Below are 27,581 nucleotides of genomic sequence, written 5' to 3'. Positions count from 1 at the left end.
CTGCAGTGTACTGCGGCATGTTCCCTATGGGCAAATCCCCACTAATGTGTGACACAGCCACTGTCAGACAATTAGCAGAGTGCTATTCCAACAACTATATGTGCACAGTCAAGCCACACCAGTGTGCCACAATGACAGACAGCAATGCAAACCTGCTGTTGTATATGTTCCCTGTAGGCATCATACTCTCAACTATGCAGATGTTTGTAGAATATCACCATGTTTGCCTCATAGCTGTGGTCCTTCTTGTACAAACTTGTGCATGTCTGACAAATGGTTGTCCACTGATTGATGGTTGCTGTCAGAAAACTGAGACAGAATCTTACTGTCACTCATCAGACCCCTAAGACAACACTTATGCTACAGTAATATCTGTTATTCTAATCACATTCTTACTTTGTATAGCCAATATGTATACTCTGTCACTGACATTGGACCTTTGTCTCCCCATTACATATACCTTTATCTTGATTTCTTACTGTAGGAGGTTGAGAGGTATGTTAGGCATGGCTCTCAAACAGACAGGGGCAAATGTCCATTAGGGACACTTTTACAACGTTAGTACTATTTATGTCTGACATTGACAGACTGAGAGGAGGTGAATTACAGTACATAATTTGATGTTATTGACTGTACACCTTTAGTTATTATCATTATATGTCTTGCTTGAAATCCACTATCTTTACTACAACAGCTGACCATTGTAGGAGGGTTTGACAGGGAAAGAGCAGAGATGTGATTCAAAGCAGGGACAGTTGAGAGGCATGCCTGTAGGTGTTGGACAGCAAAGTATCACTGACATGACATTATCATAGATCTAATGCAAGCCTACTGTTTTAATCCCTGCTCCCCATACCTCCATCCTCCCATCTGCATCCCTTTTTATGGGGAAATGTAGTACATACGTGGTAGACTGATGTATTTATTTTATTGAAACATTCCTCTGTAAATGTTTTGTACATACACTGTTTGTGTCTGTAAATCCACATACAGACCTGTGCTCCATAAGCAGTTGCTTGCCTTTTGTAGGTATTACCCATTAACAGGTAATTGCCTCTGCACCAGTCTGTGACTGATAATTGCGAACTGCATCCAAAACAGCTGAAGTGCACTATCATTACCTAATGCTATGGCAACTCTGTGCAATATATAAAGCCTTCATGTAGGCCTTGGCCCCTTTCTTAGATGTTGAGATGGACATTACTGATGTGTGGAGACTACAGCATCACAGAGGGTAGTACTGTCTACTGTAGAGATGTATGACGTATGTCCAGTTTTGCCTCATATGTTTGGTCAGTGTCCCATGACAGTGTGGTCATCTGGCAGGTCACTGGCAACATTGTGGGTTGAGATCAGAAGGAGGAGAAAGACGTGAGTGTCATACTTCATAACCATCAGAATATGCATGGTAATGCAGTAGCTGCTATTCTATCAACTTACTATCTTTATAAGGGCAAAATGTTAAATATGTACCTATCTCTGGGCTTTTGCTCCCCCCTTTATGTATTGTTGTGTCCGGATCCCTTGTTATAGGAGGCTGAAAGGTATGGTTGGTCTGTAGCATCTATCTTAACATACAGTCGTGTATGCTCCAATGAAGCAATGGGGGTGGGAGTGTGAACAGTTTAGAAGCCTGGAAGCTGTACATGTAACTGTGTCAGCTCTGTTGTTACACCAGAGCCAGGGTAAGGGTACCCATTACTATCCAATCGAGGCATGTGCTTAAGGTACATGTGTTATTCAATAGTGCCAACAGCAGAGTAGTAGGCGAGATATTGTTAGGCTATATGAATATGTGTAGTGTGTCCGTACCTGCAGGCCCGTGACTTGCAAAACTGTGGAGCTGATAATACAGTAGTAGTAACCTATGGGAATTAAAATTGCGGAAGTCAGTCATTACTTGCTGTGTTTACAACAATTTCATTGAAATGCAACACACTGGATTCAAACCCAGGACTGTGTGTGAAAAAATGCTCTGTGTGCAAGGCATTTAACAGACTAAGCTACTGAGTTGGTTCTGCTGCAGGTGTTTTTGCCAGATATATGTGCTGACATACAGGCTGTGACACACATTGTCTGCATCCATCAGTATGTGCATGGCTTTCAAAGGCAGTTGTTCTGCAGCAGGGTCCCGTTTGAACATATGCACTCTGCCACTGATACCTTAACAGGTGTGTTTGAAGAAGTTGCAGGTAAAAGGTAACATTTATCTGCTATCCCAGACTTCATGTACTGCCATTATTATTTATTTGACTGTCTACTGGAGTATTTCTGCATCAGAGTCCCAGGTACACTCCCATTTTTCACATTAGGGTTGATTTCACTCTGTCAGTGGCAATCAGTATGTATTGCTGGAAAAAGCTGATTTAGTTACTCCCTGTGTGTCCTAGTGGGTTAATACAGTAAGCTGTAGTTGACAGGTGTGTGGGTTCAATCTATGGGAAGGGTCATTGTTTTCTCCATGTGCCTGACACTGTGAGAAACACATAGGATACTTAAGGCACTTTAATGCTAATTTAAGCAGGTTTGCACTGTGCTGAGTTCCATACAAACTTGTACTAAAAATTTAAAAAGAAAAAGGGGGTGATAGGACAGTGGTGAAATGGGGGCAAGCAGGGGGAAAAACACAGTGAAAGGCAGGTAGGGAAGTGCAGCATGTTTGGAAGGACCATAACTTTCCATTTCTTGTACAGCAATAGCTGTGCAGTTTGACAGATTTTGAGTATGAATTTGGATTCTCAAACCCCAGAGAGAGGAGTGAGGGCAACATAAAGGTGTTGCCAAGCCAATTGGACTAAATTAGTTGTGTCCAGTGGACACGTGTGCGAAATCAGGTGCCCATTTTATTTTTATAAGGAGAGAGCAGAATGTTGGGGAGGGGATATAGGTATGTGTGCAGATGTAAGGTGGGTAGTAGAGGATGCAATTGCAGACAGACAAGACAGACAAAACCACAGACAGGGGTACTATATGACACATGAGGGGGGTAAACACCTTGGATGGGAAGGATGTTGTGAAATCCGAAATGCGTGTGCCTTTAGATGGCAGCAGCATGACAGAGGTCCCCACTCATGGGCAGTCCACACTGATCCTTCACTGCCCTGAAGGTGGCTGTGCTGGAGGCTGGGTGCCAGGGCTAGCAGGCTCCACCAGGTTATCGAGTCTGTCTTCTGTCTGGCACAGGCGATGTTCATAGCGCCTATGAACAATCCTGTGCACCATGGCTAGTAGTCGATCCTGGCTGACTACCACCCTCTGTCACTGGTCCCAGGGGGGGGGGGGTGGCCCTGTCCCCTGAGGCAGTTCCACCTGAAGGCGGTGCAGGGGGTCTCCCCTGAGGCAGTTCCACCCAAAGGCGGTGCAGGGCCAGTAGAGGGTGCATCACTGGCTTCGGTCCCAGACATGCTGGGACTTGATGCAACAGCCGACAAAGGTTGGGTAGACGAATCAGCATGAACCATCCTCCCCTGATGTGCTGTGGTTATGGAGGTAAAGCAATACATTTAGATTAGTTATGAACCAAACCATTGTTAGTAATAGGAGCATGCCAGGACATTGGAAATAACCCCATCACATTTTAATGCATATTATGTGAAACACAACAATGAATAACAGAACAGTCAGTATATTAACAGCATGCCAGTAACAGTTACAGCATATGGCCAACAGGATAGGCAATTCAACAAGACATGTTAATATGCAGCCATTGTAATACATAACAATAATAAAACACATGCCCCAAAATAAAGTTTATGGAACAACGTATGTTAACAATGCATAATAATAATAAATATTTGAAGATAAGGGGTGGGGAGAGAAAGAGAGAAATACAGTCCATTAATACCATTATAGGCTATATAGTTGACAACAGTACTGCTAGATACTCTACAGGTCTGTCCTTTATTTATGTGTAAAAGTGCCCTATAGGTGCTGTAGCACATACATGCCTCTCAAGGTATCCGCATTGGACAGTTTGGGCCAAGGAGCAATAACTGCAGGTACACAACTACACAGAACACTTGCACATCAGGTGTACCTGTATAACTACCAAGGTGTACTGCAGGCTGATGTACTGTGACTTTACTATTTACATGTATATGTGGATAATACATCTGTGACAGAGGGATTACGCAATGGTAATTACACTCCGTGACAGCGTGACACTTGAGTGATATGTATGTGTATAGTACAGACAGTAAGCAACTATCATGCCTTGCTTGGCAGGCATGGGGATAAAACGCAATAGCAGTGACTGCAGCAGACATCTGCATCAAATGTATTAATTGACTGCAGCAACCTTTAACACACACTCCAGGAATAAAGCCAAATCAGAGCTTACACATTTTATTTATTTTCTTTTCTTTTATTTGTATTATACTTATATCCTGTTTTTTATGCTGTATTTTCACATTCTCGGTAATGATTGTAACAGTCTGTGACATGTAAACACACAATAATGTACTAATAATATGGGCTACCTCACCCATTTACCTGTAGTTCCTGTGGAGAGAATATTTGTAAGCATTACATGACTGATACTGTAATATTTAGATCTACATAACACTAGATTGGAATCCTGGTCTGTGTGGGGCAAAAATGCACTTTATACACAACATTTAGCAAACTGAGCAACCTTGTCACTGCTGATTACTAGCTGACTGATATCTGGCTAGAGCTCACCTGACACGAGAATATGCCCTGCTATTAGTGGTACAGTTTTATACTTGACTACAGTGACAGGTGAACATACATGCATGACATTCAAGCATGACAGAGATACTAGGTAAAGTGTATATTACCAATTAGAATTCTGGTGTACATATTACATTGATAGTGTGTTGACATATCTGTGAAGTCAAATATCTGATTATGGGTTACTGTTGGCAGTCTACAGCTAGTACATTGTTATACCTGACTGCAGCACCATACGTCACAGCCTGAATGATTGTAACTGACATGCAATGGTAAAAACAAGACAATCCTGTTGTACACGATTTACCTTGGTGTTATTGTTATTGGTCCATGTGTCATTGCAGACCAGTTGCCATAAGCGATTTCTTACAAAACAACTCTGAACCTACACTTATTGCACAACAGACTTTATTGGACATGCCTTCATGCAGGTACTGATACTACTTTGTGTTTTTATTGCAGAACAGTTTTAATAATTAATTTCTTGCAAAACAGCCCTTCTTCAACAGGCATTGCACAACAGACCTTATTAGAGAAGCATTCAGTCAGTCACTGCTATAACTTCATGTTTTTATTGTACAACAGTTGTCATTATCCAGGTGTTGCAACACAGCTGTAATTCCACAGTTATTGCACTACAAACTTTCATTGCATATGCTTTATTACTGTTAATTCTTTATTCTTCCCTGCTTGTGGCACTACAGTTGGCAGTATGCATTTCTTGCAGTATAGGTGTAAGTCCACATTCATTGCAATACAATATTTATGTATAACTAATCAGTTACTGGTTTACTCTTTCTTGCTTATTTGATATAGATAGCAAAATACATCTGTACTCACCACACTCAAGGTGCAACCTGGGCAAGCGCCTGGCAGGAGACTGAATGTTGTGAGCCCTCTCCTCTGCAGCTGTTGGGAGAGAAGCACACCTTTACGCATAGCAGTTTAGCAGACATTCAAGATTAAATATTAGTGAAACACAGGTAATGGTACTTACATACATATGGGACATTCCCAGCCCAGAATTCTTGAACCCAGGTGTCCAAGAGAGCCCCCTTCCATCTCTTCATGTCATCATGGTGGTGACGACACTGCTCATCTCTATGAGGTTACCAGCTGCATTGATGAGGTGCCTTGCCACCCGGGTCCCAGGCCTCTGGCTTGCACTCTGAGCTCTGGCCTAGTTACCTCCCTATATCAGCCATCCTTCATGGTTTTTACAAGGAGTCTTACCATGACCCTGGATTCCTGAATGCCCCATCGCTGCACCCAAAAGTGTGAACCCTCTACAACACCTGCCATTGTATCCTTCAGAGACAGAACTCCAATGGATTCTGCTGTATTCCTGTCTATTGGGCTTAATATAGCCTGTTTTTCCACCCTTAAACACCATTGGCCAATATTTAAAAATGTTGTGCATCACTCTGAGCTGAGCTGTGCTAAAACCCATATGCTTAGCAGTGCTTGGCAGTGCACAAATCAGCCAAGTAATGCCAAGCAGTGCATAAACAATTTCAGCCATTATTGTGTTTATCCAATGCTTAGCAAGGCTCATTAGGTCTTAGCAGAGATTAGATGAGTGCAGCAGGCCAGCATTTAAAAATAATTTGCATCATTTCTATTTTGAACAAAAATGTTGACTTGCCATCTCATGTATTCAAACCCTCAACCTAAGGCCATAACTCTACCCAGTTAGCTAAGTGGATATCTGGAATTTTGCTATACCTTTGCATATACCTCTGAGCTACCTTTAAGCAGTGCTGAGCACTGTGTCTTGCCATGCAATTCCAATCAGCTATACTTAAACATGACCTTTAAATAATAATTAAAGACATTTGGTTTCAAGTTTTAGATGTCTGGTGTCTCGGTGCCACTTAGCACTGTTGTGCTCTGCACTACACCATGCAAACATGATTTTTAAAAACATAAAAAATATTAAATTACATTGCTATACTCCAATTGGATAGTGCAGGGAGTGTATTACTCATCTGTAGACACAGTTAGCACCACAATCCCTACACTAATTCAATCACCATGTCCCATGGCTCTCCCTCAGCAATGTGCCATGATTAATATGCATAGTGTGCTGCCGAGGGGGAACCGTGTACATGAACATGGTAGCATTCCATGTAGGCTCTACACTATGCCTACATGGAATTTATTAAATCTAGGGTTATGCACTTACCAAACATTATAAATGCTTATAGGATTAGGGGTTTTATGAAACACTGAGGACAAATTAAGCCATTTTTGAGAAAGAAGGACATTTAATTGATAAGTGTGATAAAATATTTTTTTTTTGTGGTGAAGTTGGACATGATGCAAAAAGATATAAAATAAAATGTTATTAATGAAACCAAATGTTGGTAGCTATGAAGGGATTGTGAAAAGGGTAAAGAAGCAAATGAGCAAAGAGGGGACCACTAGGGTAGTGTAGCAGGTGATCTTGAAAATGAAGCAATAGTAAAATAAAGGGAAAAAAATCGAATGCAGAAGCAAAGGGAAAAATCAAATAAAAAAGTGCAGATAAGGAGGTCTCTGAAGTAAGCAATTTGGAAAATGTTTAAAAACAAAAAAAAATAATTTTGAAAAAAAGCAAAAGATGGGAAAAGAAAATTTAAATAACGTTTGGAAGAAAGAAAGAAAGAAAGAAAGAAAGAAAGAAAGATAAATAAAGGGAATGGGTTACTATAAGGTGGTTGCCTTAAATGTAAATAGTATCATCAGCAATGTGTTAAGGCTGATGGTTTACAATGGTGTGGAAAATTACAAACAGATATAATTGCTATGATTGATATAATATTTATAAGAAGTGAAAAGAGGAGGCAGTTATAATTGTGCTCATGTGGAAAAATACAGAGGTATTCTTATACTGCAGTCTTTTTTCTGACAGAAAGATGTAATACCTCTAAGTATTACTTATCAAAACCAACTGAAAAAGAGTCAATAACTACAAATGGTCACATGTTTGAGGATGTCGTTAACCACTTATTGCATTGCATACTGTGCTTTCTAGCCTTTACACACACTATATGGTGTCTGTAACTACTTTTCATACTGCATTCTGCTGTTTCTAAGCATATGTGCCAGATAGGGTCAGTATCAGTTATTGAAATGTGTGCTGATGTTTGTAAACCTGATGTCATGGACATACCTCTTAACTGTACAGAGGTTTTTGCAGAATGTCCAGATTTTTGTCTCTTATTGTTGGTCCATTTTTCATAAAATTGTGGTAGTAATTTGAGTTCTTCTCTCTCCTTAAACACCCTTCGGTTCTGCAGGAGGAGAAACTAATGAATAATTACACAGGATTAACTCTTTGGACATACATAAACTTGTTACTGGAGATTCTCTTTCATGAAGGGAATAGTCATTAAAGACCCCAGAATATATGGCACTGACCTGTGATCACTGGGCAAATTGCCTAATCTATATATAGTCCCTAATTGGGAACCCCCCCCCCGTATATTTAATGAGAGCTTCACATAAGAAGATCAATACCTTAACTAACAATATACAACACCCTTATACATGATCTGAATAGAGATAATCAAAATATGTAACTCTGCATGTTGGTACCTTTATTTGGCAGAGGTTTAAATATGTGTTAAACACTGCATGGACTTTGCTATGCATTTTGGTATATGGTGTGTTAGAAAGAACTATCTGGGTACAATACCGTTATCTTATTTGGGGATTCCAAAATCACGTTACTTTAGTTTCCCAGACCCTTCCGGGCTTAGGGGGAGGTGGATAGGCACCGGGATTAAGCGGGAAGGACTTATCATACGTGCCCTCATGCTCATAATACAGTGTGTTAATAATATACAGTGTTGTTTCTTTTCTGTAAGATATTCCCTAGAGTTTAAGGTACTTATTTCACTCATATGATGTGGAACATAGAATCATGGAACATTAAGGGTTTACAATCACCAAAAAAAAAAAAAACTACTTATGCATTTAACCTTGAAATCTTCCTCGAATATTACCTTTCTTCAAGAGACTCATTTGATAAATCAGCAATGGGAACAAGAAAAATCAAGACCATGGATCAAAAAGATCATAGCGTCAGAAGGCACTACGAATAGTTTAGGAGTAGCCATTATTATTAAAAACAATTTTTTTGGCGCAGATATAGAAAAGGTTGGGTCAGATGAGGAGGGTAGGTGGTGTTATTTCACTACAAAACACCCTGTATTAGCTAAACCTATTCTAATTATAAACATATATGCCCCCTGTACATCTCAAGAAACTTTTTTCATAAAATTGTGCAACCTCATCACCTTATTTCCTAACCACTATTATATTGTTGGAGGAGATTGGAATTCAGTACAGGACCCCAAAACGGACAGATCAAATCCCAAAGCGAGATTTAACTACTTAGCCCACAAAACCATTATTGAATTGAAAGAAGACTTCACTTTATTTGACCCCTATATATTTTCGGAACAGGTACAGAAAAAGAAAAATTACACTTTTTTCTCTTGCTGTGCCAAAAGTTGGTCTAGACTGGACTTTTTCCTTATATCTCTGGCATTCTATAACATGGACATTTCGTTCACCCGATCTCCGAGAACACTTTCAGACCACTCGAAGATCTCTGTAAGTATTCACCAACATACCAAGGACCCTTCAATCAGAACAGATATCAGTTGGAAGTTGAACCCCAACCTTCTAGGGAGAGAGGAAATAAAATCTCTAATTAATGAATATCTAGATAGCTTTCTCCAATCAAAGGACTCCTTCCAATCTCCCATAGATTGTGAATGGGCCGCAGTTAAGTCAATGATTAGGGGTTCATTGATAAATAAAGCCGCATATTATAAAAAACTTCGGAACAAAAAAGAAAGGGAATTAACTGCCCAACTGCATAAAGCAGAAGAAGAGTCCCAACTGAATCATACTACAATACTGGAAGAACGTATAATCCGACTACAAAAAGAACTTATCTCCTTACAAGCAGATAACCTAAGTTTACATGAGATTAAATCCTTAGCATTATATGCAGATGTTATACATAGTCCCTCTAGATTTTTGGCCAGAGTGATCAACCAATCTAAATCCTCTACTTTTATACCAGAAATACAATTCCAAGGCAAGGATTACCAGAAACCTACTCAAATTATTAAAATCTTTGAAGATATCTTCTCCCAAACATATGGACCCTCTGAGAATATGATTGATGAAACAGAAATGCATTCCTTTCTTAATAACCTAACCTTTGCCAAACTAACAGAGAAACAAAATAAATTTCTACAGAGGGATATTAATACACAAGAAATTATTTCTGTAATAAAAAACCTTAAACCCAATAAATCCCCCAGCCCAGACAGTTTTACGGCAGAATTTTATAAAGCTTTTAATATGAAAATAGCGAAAATCTTAAAGTAATTGTATAATTATATTATCTGTAATGGGTTTAAAGATATCCATTTGAACGCCTCTAGAACCGTCCTCATCCACAAGCATAATACAGACGTTAAAATCTGGGGAACTACAGACCCATCTCCATGATTAACTTAGACATGAAAATTCTAGCCACGATCCTTGCCAATAGGCTCAAGGCCGTTATCTCATATATTATTTCTCCCGAACAATCGGGTTTTATTCCAGGTAGACAAACTAATGATCAGACCTTACTTTTAGAAGCATTGATACATCATTCTAACTTAAAAAAAACACCCGATGTATGCTTTAGTAGTAGATGCATCAAAGGCGTTCGATAGACTAAGTACTAAATTCTTATTTGCTATCTTACCATGTTTTAATATCCCAATCTCTTTTATAAACAAATTAAAAAATCTCTATTCTACAGCATATACCACCCTACAAATCAATAAACACTTATCTAACAGAATCAAAATTGTTAATGGGGTTAGGCAAGGTTGCCCTCTTTCCCCTCTCCTCTTTAACTTATATATGGAACCACTTTTCATGCTTATTAAACAAGCTACCTTTCACCACCCCCGTAATATATATAACTTAAAGATTTCCCTATCGGCATACGCGGATGACCTGAACATATATTTCACCCTCCCCAGCTCTGACCCAAGTAGAATACTTTCTTCTATCAAAAGTTTCTCTAACCTAGCAAACTATAAGATAAATAGGGAAAAATCCTTAATACTCCCTTTAAACATCCACTCGAGGTTACCTAACATTACACCATCTACAGAGATCAAATTCAAAGATCAAATACAATACTTAGGTATTCAATTTTTGCAAGGTAACCACAGTTACTATCAAGACAGTGTAGTCGGGTACTGGTCAAACGTACAAAATGATATCATAAGATGGTCTAAGCTCAAGCTCCCGTTTTTGGCCAGAACAACAGTGATTAAAATGAATATTCTCCCTAGGCTTCTCTACTTATTTCAAGCAACTACTAACACTCTCCATAACAATTTTTTTAAAAAAATTATAACAACTATCTCTAAATTTATCTGGGCCCCTAAATCGGTCAGCATTAGCTATTCAAAGCTTATCTGTCCTAAGGAACAGGGGGGACTGGGCCTACCAGATTTTAAAACCTATTATGAGATTATTAACGCTAGTAGAATCTTTAAAATAGCATCCTACAAGAAGAATAAACCGGTATGGGCCCCACCTTGGATGTCTCTTTATAATAATTATATTAAAACGTTAAAATTCAACCCTGCCGCCCTCCCATTCTTAAATGAAGATAACCTAGGGACCCTAAAACACACAAAAAACATAATATTTAGCATAAAATCCTTACAGGCGATCTTTAAATCGCTGAACCTTTCACACCCATTTGTTATTTTACAACCACTTCATCTAAACCCTAATCTTAAGCTAAACGGTTACATGCTAAACCTGGAGCAATACCCCCTACTACTAAATACCTCTATCTCGGATCTTTTCCCCCTTAGACACCAATCAATACCTGACATGAGAACTAGTCTCGGCTTACCATATAAGTACGTAATGATACTACGACAAATTAGAGAACTAGTAAGTAAATACCTAGAACATCCACTACTTTCGGACAATGATATCTTAACATGCAAAACACTAATAAATCTCCTGCTAAGTGGGAAAAAATGACCTCAAGTGTGTACAAAGTCATTATGACGCTTAGATACCAGAATAAACTAATTGTTTCGAAATTCTGGTCAAAAATCAACCCTGATATTGACCAAAACCAACTCACAAAGGCTTTAAACCTAAGCACTAAATCGATTCCCTTTAAGAAGATGAAATACACCCAAATGATGATCGTAAACAATGCGTATTTTACCCCCACGACCCTGAACAAATTTTCCCTAATTTATCCCCTGAATGTAAATATTGCCCAAAACAATCGGATGATATCCTGCACTCGTTTTGGAGCTGCAAATGTTCCTACAAGCTATGGTGTGCCTTGAGGGTGATTCTTGAAAAAATCGGTTATGAAAAATCCACCCTGTCATGGGAATTTACCATTCTTCATATCCCCCCCCCCCCTGGAGTATCAGAAAGAAAATGCAAGGTACTGATTCCTATCTTTATGTTAATCAAATATTGCATCTCCTTGAATTGGAAAAACAGACACTCCCTATCATGGGAAGGATTTAAACACATAGCTATTAATTACCTCAAGGCACATAAATACCTGTTCCACAATATTAAACACAAACCAGGTATGAAGGAATTTTGGGAAATCTTATCTGAACATATACTTAAATAAGTACTGTTATCTTACAGATACCAATAGTCCTTAGCACTCTGTATTTGAATTATATAGGATTTGATATGGGCACGGTATGAATTGTACATAGTTTGTGTTTTCGATGTTCTTATCCTATACACAAGTTGCATATTGTATTTCTCAATTAGATGTATTGTCTGTAAGGGTTTTTGTCATGTTATGTAAGATTGAAAATTTGCAATAAAAAAGAATTCACAAAAAAAAAGAATGGCATTTGGGAATATAATGATGTGTAGGTATTGCTTGTGATGTTAAGGAATGTTAATATTGTAAATGTAGATCATATTGTTGTTAAGGAGGAGAGAATATCTGTGATAAGTACTCAATTAGAAGGAAAGGTAAATTGATTATTATATATGCATGTACAGATAGTAATGAAACAGAAGAATTATTTGATTAATTAAAACCATATGTGATAGTGTGAATATTGGGTACTTACGTATTATCACAACCAGGAGCGAAATGTGTCACAACTCGCTAAATAATGGCAATGTCGTAAAAACATGTTAACTGAGACCCATTTCTTATTGGTATGCAACATCTTAACCTGCAGAAATACAGAAAATAATATCAATTTAATATATCTGCTGTGTCAATGTCACTGTACAAGTATCACTTAACAGGAAATATGGTCAAAAATGTGTCTATTTAGAGGTTGCGTTAATACCGGAGAGTAATAGTTTCCCTTCACAGGAACACAGCTATCCATTTTTTAAAGACTGGCAGGCAAAATCTTTATGGGAGGGGGGCTCATCCTTATTTTGAAGGTGTGTGGAAATTTCTGTGTGCGTGGTGTGTGTACGCAAATGGTGAACAGCTGTAGTAAGGATACAGCTATCGGGAATGCATTACTCACTTGGCAGGTTTTCAGAGTGCAGCTGGTGAGTTATCTGGCCATCCTTTGCTATTGGATAATAAAACTGTCACAGCACATAACTAGAAGGAGAAACACATTGTTTTTAGGAACAGACCAAAATAGGAGGTAAAGTATACGGACAATATGTGAGTGCGAAAATCTGTGGACAGTTACAGGAATATGTACATTGCCATAATTACTTATGTACATATCACCAGTTGCAATGTTACAAGGAACATGATCTCTATGACCTATTTTACAAATTGTTATTACAACAAAACAAAAAAAAAAGATCTGTATCATTTTATTCGACAGCCACACAGCATGACTCACATGGCAAACCTTCGTTGCTCAATGACTGTGGGTAAAGGTAATGGTTGGGGGGGTAGAAAAGAGCCAAAGCCAGGGGAAAGTTGTACATTTTAATTGAATTCAGTTAATAAAATGTTTCCTATATGTTATATGCCTTAATCTAAACTGAAAATGCATTGAAGTTTTTTCATAAAGCGACTTTCATGATCTGGTTGCGTTAATACTTGAGCACAGGATATTGTTTTGATAGGATAGTGTAATTGTAATGTAAGAATATAAGAAGTAGGTAAAATTGTCAAGGATGTTAAACAATGTAGGACATTACAAGTCTGGGTGGTTTAAAAATAGGTAAAAAAGAGAGTATGCATATAAGAGAGATGACTTAAAAATGAGATGGACTATGTTTTTTTTGAATTTAATGGTAAGGAAAGGGGGATGGTAGAATAATGTTTTTCAGATCAAATGGCAGTGTGGACTAAATTTAGTAAAGAAGAACTGTATATTAAGGATGGTAAAGGTGTAAAAATCTTAAATAATAAAGAAGTTAATAAACAGTATAAAGAAATAATGAAATTACTATAGAAATATTGTATTGCTAGATGTATATAAGACAACTGGGCAGACTGGTGGAATGTGTATAAAAGGAATATGAAAGAGTAGAACCATGGATGTTTAATAAAAATAAAACATAACATATCAACACTAAAGAAAAATGTGTTGGTCAATGGAAAGTGAAAGTGAAGAATGTTTAGAGAAATAAAGATAATGTCAAGGAAAAAAGACTAGAAGATGTGTTAAAGAAGACAGTGATTTTAGTATAAGGTAAAAAGCAGGAAGTTGTTCCTTTTCTTGTAAAAAAGTTTAAGAAACAGTACATGACAATGGAAAAGATAGAAATGAAAAAGAAGTAACTATGGAATAAAAGAAAATAGAAGAAGAAGATATTAAGTTTATTGAAGCAAGATATGAAAATAATAAGAAAGTTCTATAGAAAGAATGGAGTTGTAAATTTTTTACAAGTGCAAATAATGAAAATTTAAAAGGGATATTCGGGTAGAATAAATGGAAAAAAGTATTAAATATTGTGAATTTCAGCTTGTCACCTGGCATAGATGGTTTAGATTATGGATGCAAAGAATGAAAATTTAAAAGGGATATTCGGGTAGAATAAATGGAAAAAAGTATTAAATATTGCGAATTTCAGCTTGTCACCTGGCATGGATGGTTTAGATTATGGATTTTACAAAGAGATGAGTAAAATTCAAAAAACTATTTTGCTTAGAGTTATGAATGAATGGAAAAAATCAGGATTTGGGAAAAACAGTGTATATGCGATGGCAATAACTTATATGGAAGAAATAAAATAAATAATATTAAAATATCTATAGACCAATAAATTTGATGAGTGTAGTTTATAAACTGTTAATGAAATTAATGTAAATTAGATTAGAAATTGGAAAATAAATGGGGAAATGGAATATATGAGATTAAAGGTAAGAAAGAAAATGAGTCAAATGTTAATGGTTAAAGAAATAAAATAAGAAAAAAGAAAATAAAATGAGATTGGGGTGCATTGATGTGGAAAAGGGTTATGAAAATTTAAACAGAAGTCAGCCTTGGATATTTAAGTACTGTTATATACAATTGCTGTGATATTTTACAACTGCTATATATCTGTGATAGAACTGTCTCTTTAAATTCATGGGCTACCTAAATTATCTGGTACATAACACTAAGTAATGTGTTTTTTTATGTCAAGGGCTTCATATGCGAATGCATAACAGTTGCCTGAGCCTTTTTTACTAAACACTTTGTACCTGTGTAAATAGTATAACATGCTGCTACTCTTAAACCCAATACCCTTCCTGCCTGGGTGATAATTTATTTGAGTTACTTTTTACAGCACTACTCTCTCATTCCCCTTTCAGAGACCTTAATGTAATAATGCTTTTTGTCTACATCTTTTCATTTAGTGACCACTGTCCCTGCGAACAGGTTCTCTGTCAGCCCCCCACTTGCTGAATCCTTGGCCACTGACCTCATCTGCAGTGAAGAAACCAGCCACAGGGACTCAATGGCTTTAAAAAGAAAATAAGTTGCTGTAGGTGTCTAGCTACGTTTGCCTCTTAGACTGCTACTGTAGAAAGTACCTGGTCTAAAGCAGAAATAACTGGCTCTACCCACAGCTAGGGACTGCAGCTGCTCCCCCACCCCATCAGCTGTAAATATATTCCCCAGTTAACTCTTTCTTTTTAGTTATCAGTAAATCAAGATAAAGCTCTAGGCAAAAAAATGTAACCCAGTAGATACACTGGGAATTGCCCACTTGTAAAATAGAGGCAAAATGGTACTTACACTGCCACTTTTTGTCTGCTTCAAACTAGGTATCTACCCAGAAAGGACACAGCTGAAATCAGGTCTATAGATTGTTTTTCTCTACTAGATTCTAATAACTCAACAATTTGGCTATTTAGCCACTTACCCTGCAGTCTTTAGCCTGGGGGGTTCTAGACCGCTCCGTTCGCTACGCTCACTTCACTCCCCTCCATGCCCCCTATTCTCACCCGCCCCAGTACCTTTACATTTATTCTTAACCTTAACTCTACCCCTAGTTACCACCAATTAGGCTACACCACTAGTCATCCCCTCCCCCTACATCCAACACAATCATGCTACTACCTAATATGATAACAATCTTAACCTGTGTAGTTTTAGCTCACATTACATCCTACCAAGGCTCCACAGTCATATGCCCCAACTTCTACTGTACTCTCTCAACACCCTCCCTCAAATATTTACTCTATAACTACATGTCCCCTGCCACCAAAAACATCCTCCCAATACACACACTCCATTACCAAACACCTAACACACTCAAAATTAAAATATCCCTAAGATACCATAAGCAATTTACTATATATATAAAACATATCCTAAACACCCTCTATAAACTAGCCCTCGCTGGAGACATCCATCCAAACCCTGGTCTTCCCAAATCCAACCCAACTACAAATCCTAGTCCAAGCAACCCCCACCCACAACTCAACTCCTAGCCAACAAGAAAACAACAGACCTACTTATAATGTCCCTAAACATCAGAAACATATGTAATAAAATCCAAGAACTACATGCCAGCATAAGCCAGCATAAGCATATATTCCCCAGATATTTTCTTCTTAACTGAAACCTGACTAAAACCTCACATCAAAAGTGAGGAAATACTTCCATCTGAATACAATATCCTTCGCATAGACAGATTTTCCAAAAAAGGAGGTGGTGTAGCAGCGATATTTAAACACCACCTCAATATTCAGCTCCTGAACTCACCTGCCCCTCACCACAACAATAAAGAAATCCTTTATTCCAATCTCAAACTAAACCCAAACAAAACAATCAATATGATAGAATGTTATTTCCCACCAGAGCAAAATACTGCACCCCTAGAAAATCTCCTGAGCTGGGCTACTCTATCACTACCCCAGGAAAACATCATTCTCAGTGACTTTAACATCAACTGGCTATCCTGTAATAGTCTCCCAACAATTCACCTTAATCTCCATGGGTTCACTCAACTCATTCAATCCCCTACCCGAATCAACAAAAACCCTAACAATCATACCTTACTTGACTGGATCCTAGTCAACAAAGCCCCTCACTCTTACCTAGCAGGCTGCTTACCTGACAGACTTAGCGACCACTCCCCCACTTTCCTAATTCAGCACCACACAAACAGTTTCAAGCCCATTATCCACAGGCAAATATGGAACAAGGCCAACTTCAACCCCAACTCCTTCATCTGCTCCCTGCAAAAAATTAACTGGTCACCACTAAAATACTTCTACCTAGATGAGGCTGTTCACTTCTTCAACAGTACCTTCCTCTCTATCCTAAACACCCATACTCCTGTAAGAGATGCCAAAGTCAGATCCAGGCATGCCCCATGGTTACAAAAGATCACCAGAACCCTAATGAAATCCAGAGATCAGGCCTGGGAGCACTGGCGACTAACAAAAAAATAAATCAGATAGGCAATCATTCCTTGAACTGCACAATAAAGCCAAAAAGCATATAAAATTAGACAAATCCCTCTACTATAAATCCACCCTAAACTCTACCAACCACAACCCTAAGCAATTCTGGTCCACTATTAGCACTATCATCCACCCAGGGAAGGTTGATACCCCCCAGCCATCCATTCTCCCCTCCTCCAGCAGTATTGCTGAATCCTTCAACAAACACTTCACTGAAACTATAACATCCCTAAACAAACACTTTTCTACAACAGCGCCCCAACTCCTACCCTTAAACCCCCCCACTCCTCTTTTCTTCTTCACCTCAGTACCTACCTCCAACATAAAAAGACTATTGTCAAAACTTAAACCCACCAAACTTGCAGCTGACAACCTCCCTTCTGAATACTTGAAAATTGCAGCTGATACACTAGCCTACCCAATTTCAATTCTAATCTACCATTCCATAACAGAAGGCTATGTTCCCTCGATATGGAAAATATCCCACATCATTCCCCTCCACAAAGGCACCCCCCACACCGACCTCTCCAGTTACTGCCCCATTGCTATCCTCTCCCCTTTCTCCAAGATACTTGAAAAATGTATCGACACCCAGGTCTCCTAGCTAATAATCTCCTCTCCAAAACCCAACATGGTTTCAGGCCATATCACAGCACTACCTCCACTCTGCTCTCCTTCACCAACACTATACTTCATCACAAAACAATGGCCTCTTCTCTACTGCTATATTTCTAGATCTCTCAAAGGCCTTTGACATGGTATCTCATGAGCTACTACTCTCTACTCTCCCCAACCTCTCCTTCTCACAATCAGCCAGCAACTGGTTCCACAGCTATCTATGCAGATGCCAGCAATCAGTAATCAGGGATGATAACCTATTGCCTCGCCTCCCAATTACTCTCGGACTTCCCCAAGGGTCTATCCTTGGCCCTCTGCTATTCTCACTTTTCACTAACAAGCTACATACTGCCACCACACAAGCATCTATTATACAGTACGCAGATGACTCTACTCTCATCTGCTCTGCCCCCACTCTACTAGAACTTAAAAAAATCACACAGGAATTATTCTCTTCTGTAGAAAGCTGGCTATCCAATGCTCATCTCCTACTCAATCCAAGTAAGACAAAACTTCTCCTGTTCCAACCTTCCAAAGTCACCCAAAACACCCCCCACTTCAACATTCTCGCCAAAGACAATACCATCATCTCTGTGTCAGAACACACAAAATTACTCGGTGTGGAAATAGACAACAAACTTAGATTTGGCACCCACATATCTCTCACAATAAAAAAAGTTCACAAGAAACTTGGTGCATTATATCGAAGCCACCAATTCCTTACCAAGGTGGCTAGAATCTCCATAGCTAATTCCCAACTAATCTCCACCCTACTATATGCATCCCCCATACTTACCAACCTTAGACATACAGACCTACACAAGCTGGATGCTTGTTACAACAAAATTGCTAAATTTGCCACTGGAACCTCCTACCAAAGCCATCATTGTATCTCCCTTAAAGAACTAAACTGGCAAGAACTCCCATAACTCCTTCACATTAATCAGCTCACCCTCGCTCATAAACTTATTGACCACCCCTTAACATCCCTTCCCTTCAAACCCTTCTCCAACCCTATCACCCCACTAGGCCCTAAGATCAAGTAACAAAAATCAACTCACTGTTATCAAACCCAAAAACTCAGCAGGAGAAGACATATTTTCATGTATCATATCTAAACTTTGGAACAATCTTCCACCCCATATAACTACTCTACCTTCTAGCAGCCTTTTCAAGACTGTGCTCAAATTCCACTTAAATTTGCACTGGCTTTGTCCTTGTTCTAATCCAGACTAACACCCCCACCCTTACCCCCCCCCCATCTAGACTCTTAACCCAACTATACTACCGCCACTACTAACCACAGTCAGAATTAGCTAGTTCTCTTTACATACTGCAAAATCTTGTCTGGCAACTTTGTTACTAATATTATAAATGACAAGAAAATATCTTAACTTGCAACATTTTCTATATATACTGTTGATAAACAATATCTTGTTATTGTATTAAAGCCAACAACCTGTAATGTTGTTTACTATTGCTGCAACTTTGTATCTCTATTTATCATGTACATGATCTGGAGCTTTTCTCCCCGGGCATCCGCTGAAATGGACTTGTGATCAGTCAGAATTTCCTGATAAACAAATGTAAATAAATAAAATAAAATAAAAATAAAATTTTGGAGAATAGAGTATGGATAAAGAAACTACATTTATTGAGAGAGATGTGTAATACAAATATAAAAATGGCTACAAATAATGGAAGACTAAGCAGTGATGTAACAATACAAAAGTGACAAGGCTGTCCATTGAGTAGTTTAATTTTTGCAATGAGCACAAATGTTATTATAAATGACGTGTCCAAAAAAGAGTGGTGTTAAATTTTGGTACACAAATGACATTGAAATGCAATTAATAATAGTATATTCTGCTGATGTAATAGAAAATTACAAAAATATAATTTGGAAAATAGAAATTATTAAAGTAGTTGAAAAAGTGTCAGATTGTATAGGTTTGAAAATGAATAAAGAAAAAAGTAGATGATTTGATAAAATAGGAAAGAAAGAAGGTATTTATTTTCATAATGCAAATATTAAGATTTTAGGTTCACATTTTGGGGACTATGAAACTATGAAATTTAAATATTAAGACATGTTGGAAAAAATTAAAAAGACTTCATATGGAAATATTTCAATAAAGTTATAAAAATAATGTGCATTTATTAAATGGGTACGTTTTAGGAAAGCTAAGGTATTTGATTTAGTTTCTGTTATGTCATGTCCAGAAGAAATAGATACAGAAGATGGAAAGGAAGATAGAATGAGAATATTATGGGATAGAAATGTTATGAATTTCCTTTGAGGAAATTTAGATAAGGACGTAGAACAAACATTAAACAATTAAAACATTAAAAATTGGGAGAAAGGATGTGATTTTTTATGAAGACTAATGAATAAGAAGTAGGCAGTGAAAGCAGAAATGGCACACAAGGCAATATAGTATAAGAGGATTAAGAAATTATGGAAAAAAAATAAGTATGACGGATTGGTGTGGAGTAAAAAGCTTAAAATAGAAAATATCTGTTATGGATGGTGAGGGAAGGAATATAGGTTAGATCATAAAAAAGCTAAAACAGTAGTGACATGAATATATCAAATATGGCAGGGTAGAGTAAAGGAAGTGTTATGTAATAAAAGTTGGAATGGCAAGGGAATTATGGAAATATAAAACTGTTTTTTTACAATACAAGGACTGGAATGTTTACAATGCTGATTTTAGTAGCTGCTGTATGCATATAACAGTCGTGTATGATGTAAAATGTATTTTAGTTTTAATGTTTATACAGAAGAAAATATTATTGCAGCACTGGGTACTTTTTTCAATCATAGTCTAAGCACCATCTTTATCCCATTTGAATGGAAAATGGCCACCATTATTCCCTTGCACAAAGGTGGTGCTTCCACTGACCCTGGGAACTATAGACCTATTAGCCTGACTAGCCTTATCTGCAAGGCCATGGAGTGAATCATCATGGCCCTTATCAACAAAGATATAGGTACTTTCCAAACACTTAACCCTACTCAGTTTCAATGGGAGATTATGCCTATTAAACCTGGTGGACTTCTATGAGACAGTCACCAATGTCCTGGACGAGGGGAAATCTGTGCATACAGCCTACCTAGACTGAGCCAAGGCTTTTGACACTATCCCTCACTCAGGCGTCATTGACAAACTCACCCAGCTAGGTATGAACCCGTATATCATTAGATGGGTTGTTTACTGGCTCAGTGATAGAACACTTATAGTTAAAATAGGGGAATCCACCTCCAGCAACAGACCTGTAACTAATGGTGTTCCAAAGGATAAGTACTGGGACCTCTACTGTTTGGAATCTATTTCTCTGAAGTGCAAGAAAAAACTAAAGGTCTGTGGCTGACAAAGTTTGGTGATGGCTGCAACCTGGCAGTAGTCATAGAATCTCCAAATGATGTCAACATCCTAAATGAAGGTCTTACACAAACAAATGATTGGTGCCAAAGGCATGACCTTAAACTCAGTGCAAAAAATGTATTTTCATCCCTTTCAGTAAGAGCAATGTTCCGGCTAACTACCATATCAGTAGTAACACCCTAAGTACACATTCAGTGGTGAGAGACTTGGGCACACAGGTTGACAGTAACCTTATCTTTGATCACCATGTCTCCACAGTGGTAAGAAGGGAATTCTATATTGCTCATCTCATAAGTAAGGGAATTGCCTCCAGAAAAAAAGAAGTAATAACCTCCCTGTACTCTTCCCTCATCAGGCCAATAACTGAGTACAACACCCCTTTTGGTATGTACCTTTACAAGCATCTGCAGCAATTGGAGAGACCACAAAGTTTCCTCACAAGGAAAATTCAAGGTCTTCAGCATTTGTCCTATGTTGATCATCTGAAATCACTGTCACTTTATTCTGTTTCATACAGACTACTCAGAGGTGATCTCTACCTTGCATATAAGGCAATCTCTGACCCTGTTTATTGTAAATGCTGCATATCTGTAAGTGAAATGGTACACAGGTTACTCATTCTAAAGACCGTAACCTGGTATGTGACATTAATGGAACCTGCTGGAGGGACGGATTTGTTTCCCAGAGGTTACTGCACCTTTGGAACAGACACACACTTCATGTCAAACAGAACACCTCATTGGCCCTCTTCAAATGTAATCTGGACAATTGGCTAGGTAACTGTAAATTCACCCCAGGGGTTCTACCTGTGTCCCTCTTGGACAGTGGCAATAGGTGCTGAAGATATATATATATATATATATATATATATATATATATATATATATATATATATATATATATATGCTTCCATATCTTATAAGTCAGTCGTGTTTTGGTTCCATTTCTTACCAATCCATCCCTCGATAATTTTTCACATTAGGGGTGGGGTTTCCATGACAAAATTTTTCTAGTTTCTGGCTCTTTGTTATACACACCTGTAAGCGCTGTTATGATCAGATCTTTCATTATGGACAGTACTAACTGGCAAAGAACAGTGACAGAAAATAAAGCAGCTTTGTTTCTGACTATTGTACATGCCTCTCAACTGTCTCCAAGTTTGTCTCATATTTTTGCCCTGTCCCTCCTAAATTTGTTTTGATTTTCTGATACATCAGTGAGAATTAAAGTCAGTTAAAAATGCCAGAATTAGTGTTCCACACTTTGTATTGCTGAGAAAATGTATATTAGTGAAAACCCTGTTGTTCTGTTAACCTTTTTAATTGAATTAGGGCAATATTCAAAAAAACTGTTTCTAATTTTGATAATTTGTACCACCAGAATTCTCAAGCAAATAGACTGAGAGGTGCGCTGTTGTCTGTCAAGACTTACTAAATGCTTTACCGTTTTTTAGAGAACAGGAAAAATGTGTAACTTTGCCAGGGTGTTAATGCAGATATATTGCCCAGTTAAAAAAAAAAAAAAAGGCCACCACTTCTCAACAGAGTATTAAACTACCATGAAATGTGGTCAAAAAATGCAAACAGCAGCCATATTTTACACTTGACAATCACAGCTTTGCTGTATAGTGAGTGCAAAATTAAAAAAAATAAGAAATTTCTTATAGTAAAACTAACTACAGTCACAGTTACAAAAAGGTTTCATTTTATTTTGAATCTGAATGAGTCCCTGTATAAGGTGTGTGTGTGTGTGTGTGTGTGTGTGTGTGTGTGTGTGTGTGTGTGTGTGTGTGTGTGTGTGTGTGTGTGTGTGTGTGAGCATATGTGTGTGTGTGTGTGTGTGTGTGTGTGTGTGTGTGTGTGTGTGTGTGTGTGTGTGTGTGTGTGTGTGTGTGAGAGAGACAGATGAACAGATAAAGCGCATTCTCTTAACATTCAATCAGGATCCATTATATCAACAAGGGCACAGTTCTAATGTCTGTTATTATTGACCAGCTATAATACTCAGATATTTACCACGAAACTGAAAATAGTATGAGAGATAGAGGAACTTTTTTTTTTACATCAAAAATATGAAAAAATGATTTTATATATATATATATATATATATATATATATATATATATATATATATATATATATATAGATAGATAGATAGATATAGACAATTTAACAGCTAGCTCATTCTCTGATGCCATTCAGGACTTATCAGGGAAATAATGCCCTTCCAGATGTGCCTGCAACATCAATCTTCACAACACCCCTGGGCTCTGAATGAGTATTTTTTGGCTTACATGTATCAAACACATGATAATCTGGTTATGAGTGAATGAGCGGGAGATCTGTTCATAATCAATGTGTTATTCTTTTTTTCTGTTATTAATTAAAATGGGATATGTTTAGGTGAAATTTCCCTGTAAACTAACCAAAATAAACAGATAAATCAAAAACATACCCCATCATATGCAGTACATGGAAAAAGTTCCTCCCATCAGTATTAGGATTAAGAAATTTGATGACTTATGTCTCACATTTTTTGACTCCTTCCTCAGTGGCTGTAATTTTCCATAAGGAATTCTCTTAAAGGGCTTTTCTAAATGATGTCTGCTTTTTTAACCCCCTCAGTTATGAATTGTTGATCTTGATTGCTAGCAGTTTTATTCTGGAAGTAACTGTGCAATTGTTATGAATCATATCATCTAATTACCATTTCCTACATGTTTTGTTTCAGATGTCATATATCTTCCATTTTAGAATACAAGTACAAAATGGGGTTTCCTGTCTTGTGTCATGCCTTCATTGTCTCCATTCCCACAGGTGACTTTCCTTTCTTATGACAGTGTGCTCCAGCCTTGCTGTACATAAAGCAATAAACTTCTGATGCTCTAGCCAAACATAGTCTGGACAAATGAGTGGCTAGCTACAAATTTACCCATGATTTAGCACCAATGGTCTTCATGGCTAGGGGAAACATAAGTTTGTGGCTCATCTTTGAAGACTGATATTGTAAAATATAAGAGATAATAAATACCATGGGAGTGCAGGGCTAGGCTTTTTAAGATCCTCACAGATTAATAGCCTTGTAAAAACCTATGAGCCTATCTCATAAAATAACATCTGTGTTACAGCAGTTTTGTACATCTAGATGGCCTGGTTTCTTAACTGCATTCATTTTGAACAGTTCAATTCATTAAATATTTATGTACTGATACCGACCACCTTCTCTGGCTGGGATATCATTTCAGATGGTACTCAACCAGACTTCATTAACAGCTTGTGCATGTTACAGTATAAACAAGGTCTGGGTAGAAATAGCTAGACCATTGGACATGCTGACTTTCTATCCTGAATATAACCATTTCACTGCTTTTCATGTATGTATTAATTAACCATTCAGAATTTTACCTCTTTTCAGGGACCAAAAACTCTTACTTTTGTTAGGGTTGTCTGGCTTCCTTTTATGAAGTATTCGCATAAGTAGCAAGACTGATTAGTTGTGATAGGTATTCATGATGGATGTATTGAATAAATGTAGAATATGTGGAGAATCTTTTTAAGTGTGTCTACTTAAATGAATGTGACATGCATTTCTAAGCATGCCCTGTCTTTCACGTAAAACTCTTGATACAAATGTGCTTCTTCACTATGGCAATTGCTTACTGTACTTCCCAGTAAATATGTATATATATATATATGTGTGTGTGTGTGTGTGTGTGTGTGTGTGTGTGTGTGTGTGTGTGTGTGTGTGTGTGTGTGTGTGTGTGTGTGTGTGTGTGTGTGTGTGTATGTGTGTGTGTGTGGTGTGTGCAGGTGGGTGGGTGACAGAAATCTATAAGTGTTCCACAGAAGCCTGACATAATGCAAAAGATTTGTCTTAATTAGGTAAACCTACCAGGAACAGATGAAATTTTACTGGTTGGGTCAGAAGGTCAGAAATACAATATACTGCAAATGTTATATTAAGTTCAATTTTTTTTTTTTTTGTAGATATAGCGATTCCTATCAATGGTTTGTAGTCTGCCATCCATTGATCCTCAGTGCTGTTGGAGCTGGAAGCTTCCTCCTTAAAGCTGTTATATGAGTGATTCACCCACTCTGGTCCCATCTGCCATGTACTGACTGGTTTTCAGTGCTGTTCTAGCTGAAAGTTGTAGCCTTAAGGCTATTATATGAATGATTCACCCACTTTGGTCCCATCTGTCCTGTACCGTACAACCTTTCAAAATGCAGAGAGCCAGTCAATGAAAAACATGTAGAATATTCAGCTTCCTGCTCAGTATCAGCGAACCAGAATTGTTGTTCTTTTAGTTCTTCATCCAGATAGTTTCATTTTTAAGTCCTTTATTCATTACTAGGTAACATACATGAGTTCCTGCAACACAATGACACCAGCTCAGTCATTATGTTTAATCTTAATACAATATTTTATTGTTTATTTCAAATAGTGTCACCTGACTTCACATTAAAATTGTGGTCTTATTCTTCATGGGTATTTAAGTATTATTCCATTCCACTATTATACTGACTAACCACTGCCAATGATTTAGTTTTGCCTGCATTGTCAATGAAACATGTATGAGTATTTGAAGGACATTGTGATTATCATAAGAATACATTGTTAAGCCAGTTATCCAAACTACACCAATTCTTCGTGCATGCCCTTTAATAAATTAGATGTTAATTGTGGTTTATTTAATAGACAATTTCAGATATAAAAACATATTATTTAAATACCTATCTTGCTCTGGCTCTAGTGTCTATGACATCATTTGGTACCATTTAGAGCCACTTTCGTCTGAAAAATAAATAAGGAGAAGAGAGAGCAACTACATCTGACAATTACAGTTTTAACAAAATTAATTGCACCACTGTTTTAAATTCAATTTGAGTCATTTGCTAAAAGAAAATTAAATTAAAGTTTTAGGTGTATATGGGCCTGTACAACATTATTGACTTTTTGGAAAATCGAGACCATATGTTTGACTTTCTGAAAAGTCAAAGCATTTGTATGGAGATCAGAGTACAGTGGGGACTGGGGGAATTTATCCTTTTCTCCGCTGACCTGCGATCTCAGATTTGGTATATATATATATATAATTTTAGGGGCTATAAGGAGTGCAGGGGGGGGGCTTGCCCCCTACAAAAACATTGATTTTTGCTGTTTTTCTTGTTTTTGACTTTATGGAAAGTTGAACATATGGTATCAACATTATGAGTATCAATTTCCTGAAAAGTCAAATATATTGTGTCGTATAAACCCATATATATATATATATATATATATATATATATATATATATATATATATATATATATCTATATATATTGAATGGCTGAAATCTCAAAATGCACATGGTCGAGACCATATGCTCAAAATTTCATAAGCTCGACCTTCTGAATGGGGATCTGCACACAGCACAGGACGGGAGATTTCCCTTAATGCACTGTAGTGCAATCTCGGAGTTAGAATAAATAAGTAGCGGGGGGTGCAGGGGGAAACATTGTTTTGTGTTTCGTTGTTATTTTTTTCTTTCCCTTTCAGAAGGTCAAGCTTCTGAAATTCGAGCATATGGCTTCGGCCATATGCATTTCGAGATTTCAGCCATTCGACCTTCTGAAGGGGAACCATATATATATATATATATATATATATATATACATATATATAAATATATATCCATCTACACACACACACACACACACACACACACACACACACACACACACACACACACACACACACACACACACAAAAACACACACACACACACACACACACACACACACACACACACACACACACACACACACACACACACACACACACAAACAGCTACACTATTAAGTTTATATAAGTAAAATGTCAGTCATGTGGTGGTCTAGTTGAATCACAGTCTTAGAAAATAGGTTTAACCAAAGAAAACCATTCTGAAGGTCTTTTGGGTAGAACATTTAAAAGTTATGAACATTTTT

The sequence above is a fragment of the Protopterus annectens genome, chromosome 13.part0, assembly GCF_019279795.1.
Source record: "Protopterus annectens isolate FY-2018-M chromosome 13.part0, PAN1.0, whole genome shotgun sequence".
Taxonomy (NCBI): Eukaryota; Metazoa; Chordata; order Ceratodontiformes; family Protopteridae; genus Protopterus; species Protopterus annectens.
The sequence above is the reverse complement of the archived record's forward strand: the minus strand, read 5'-3'. Positions refer to the sequence as shown.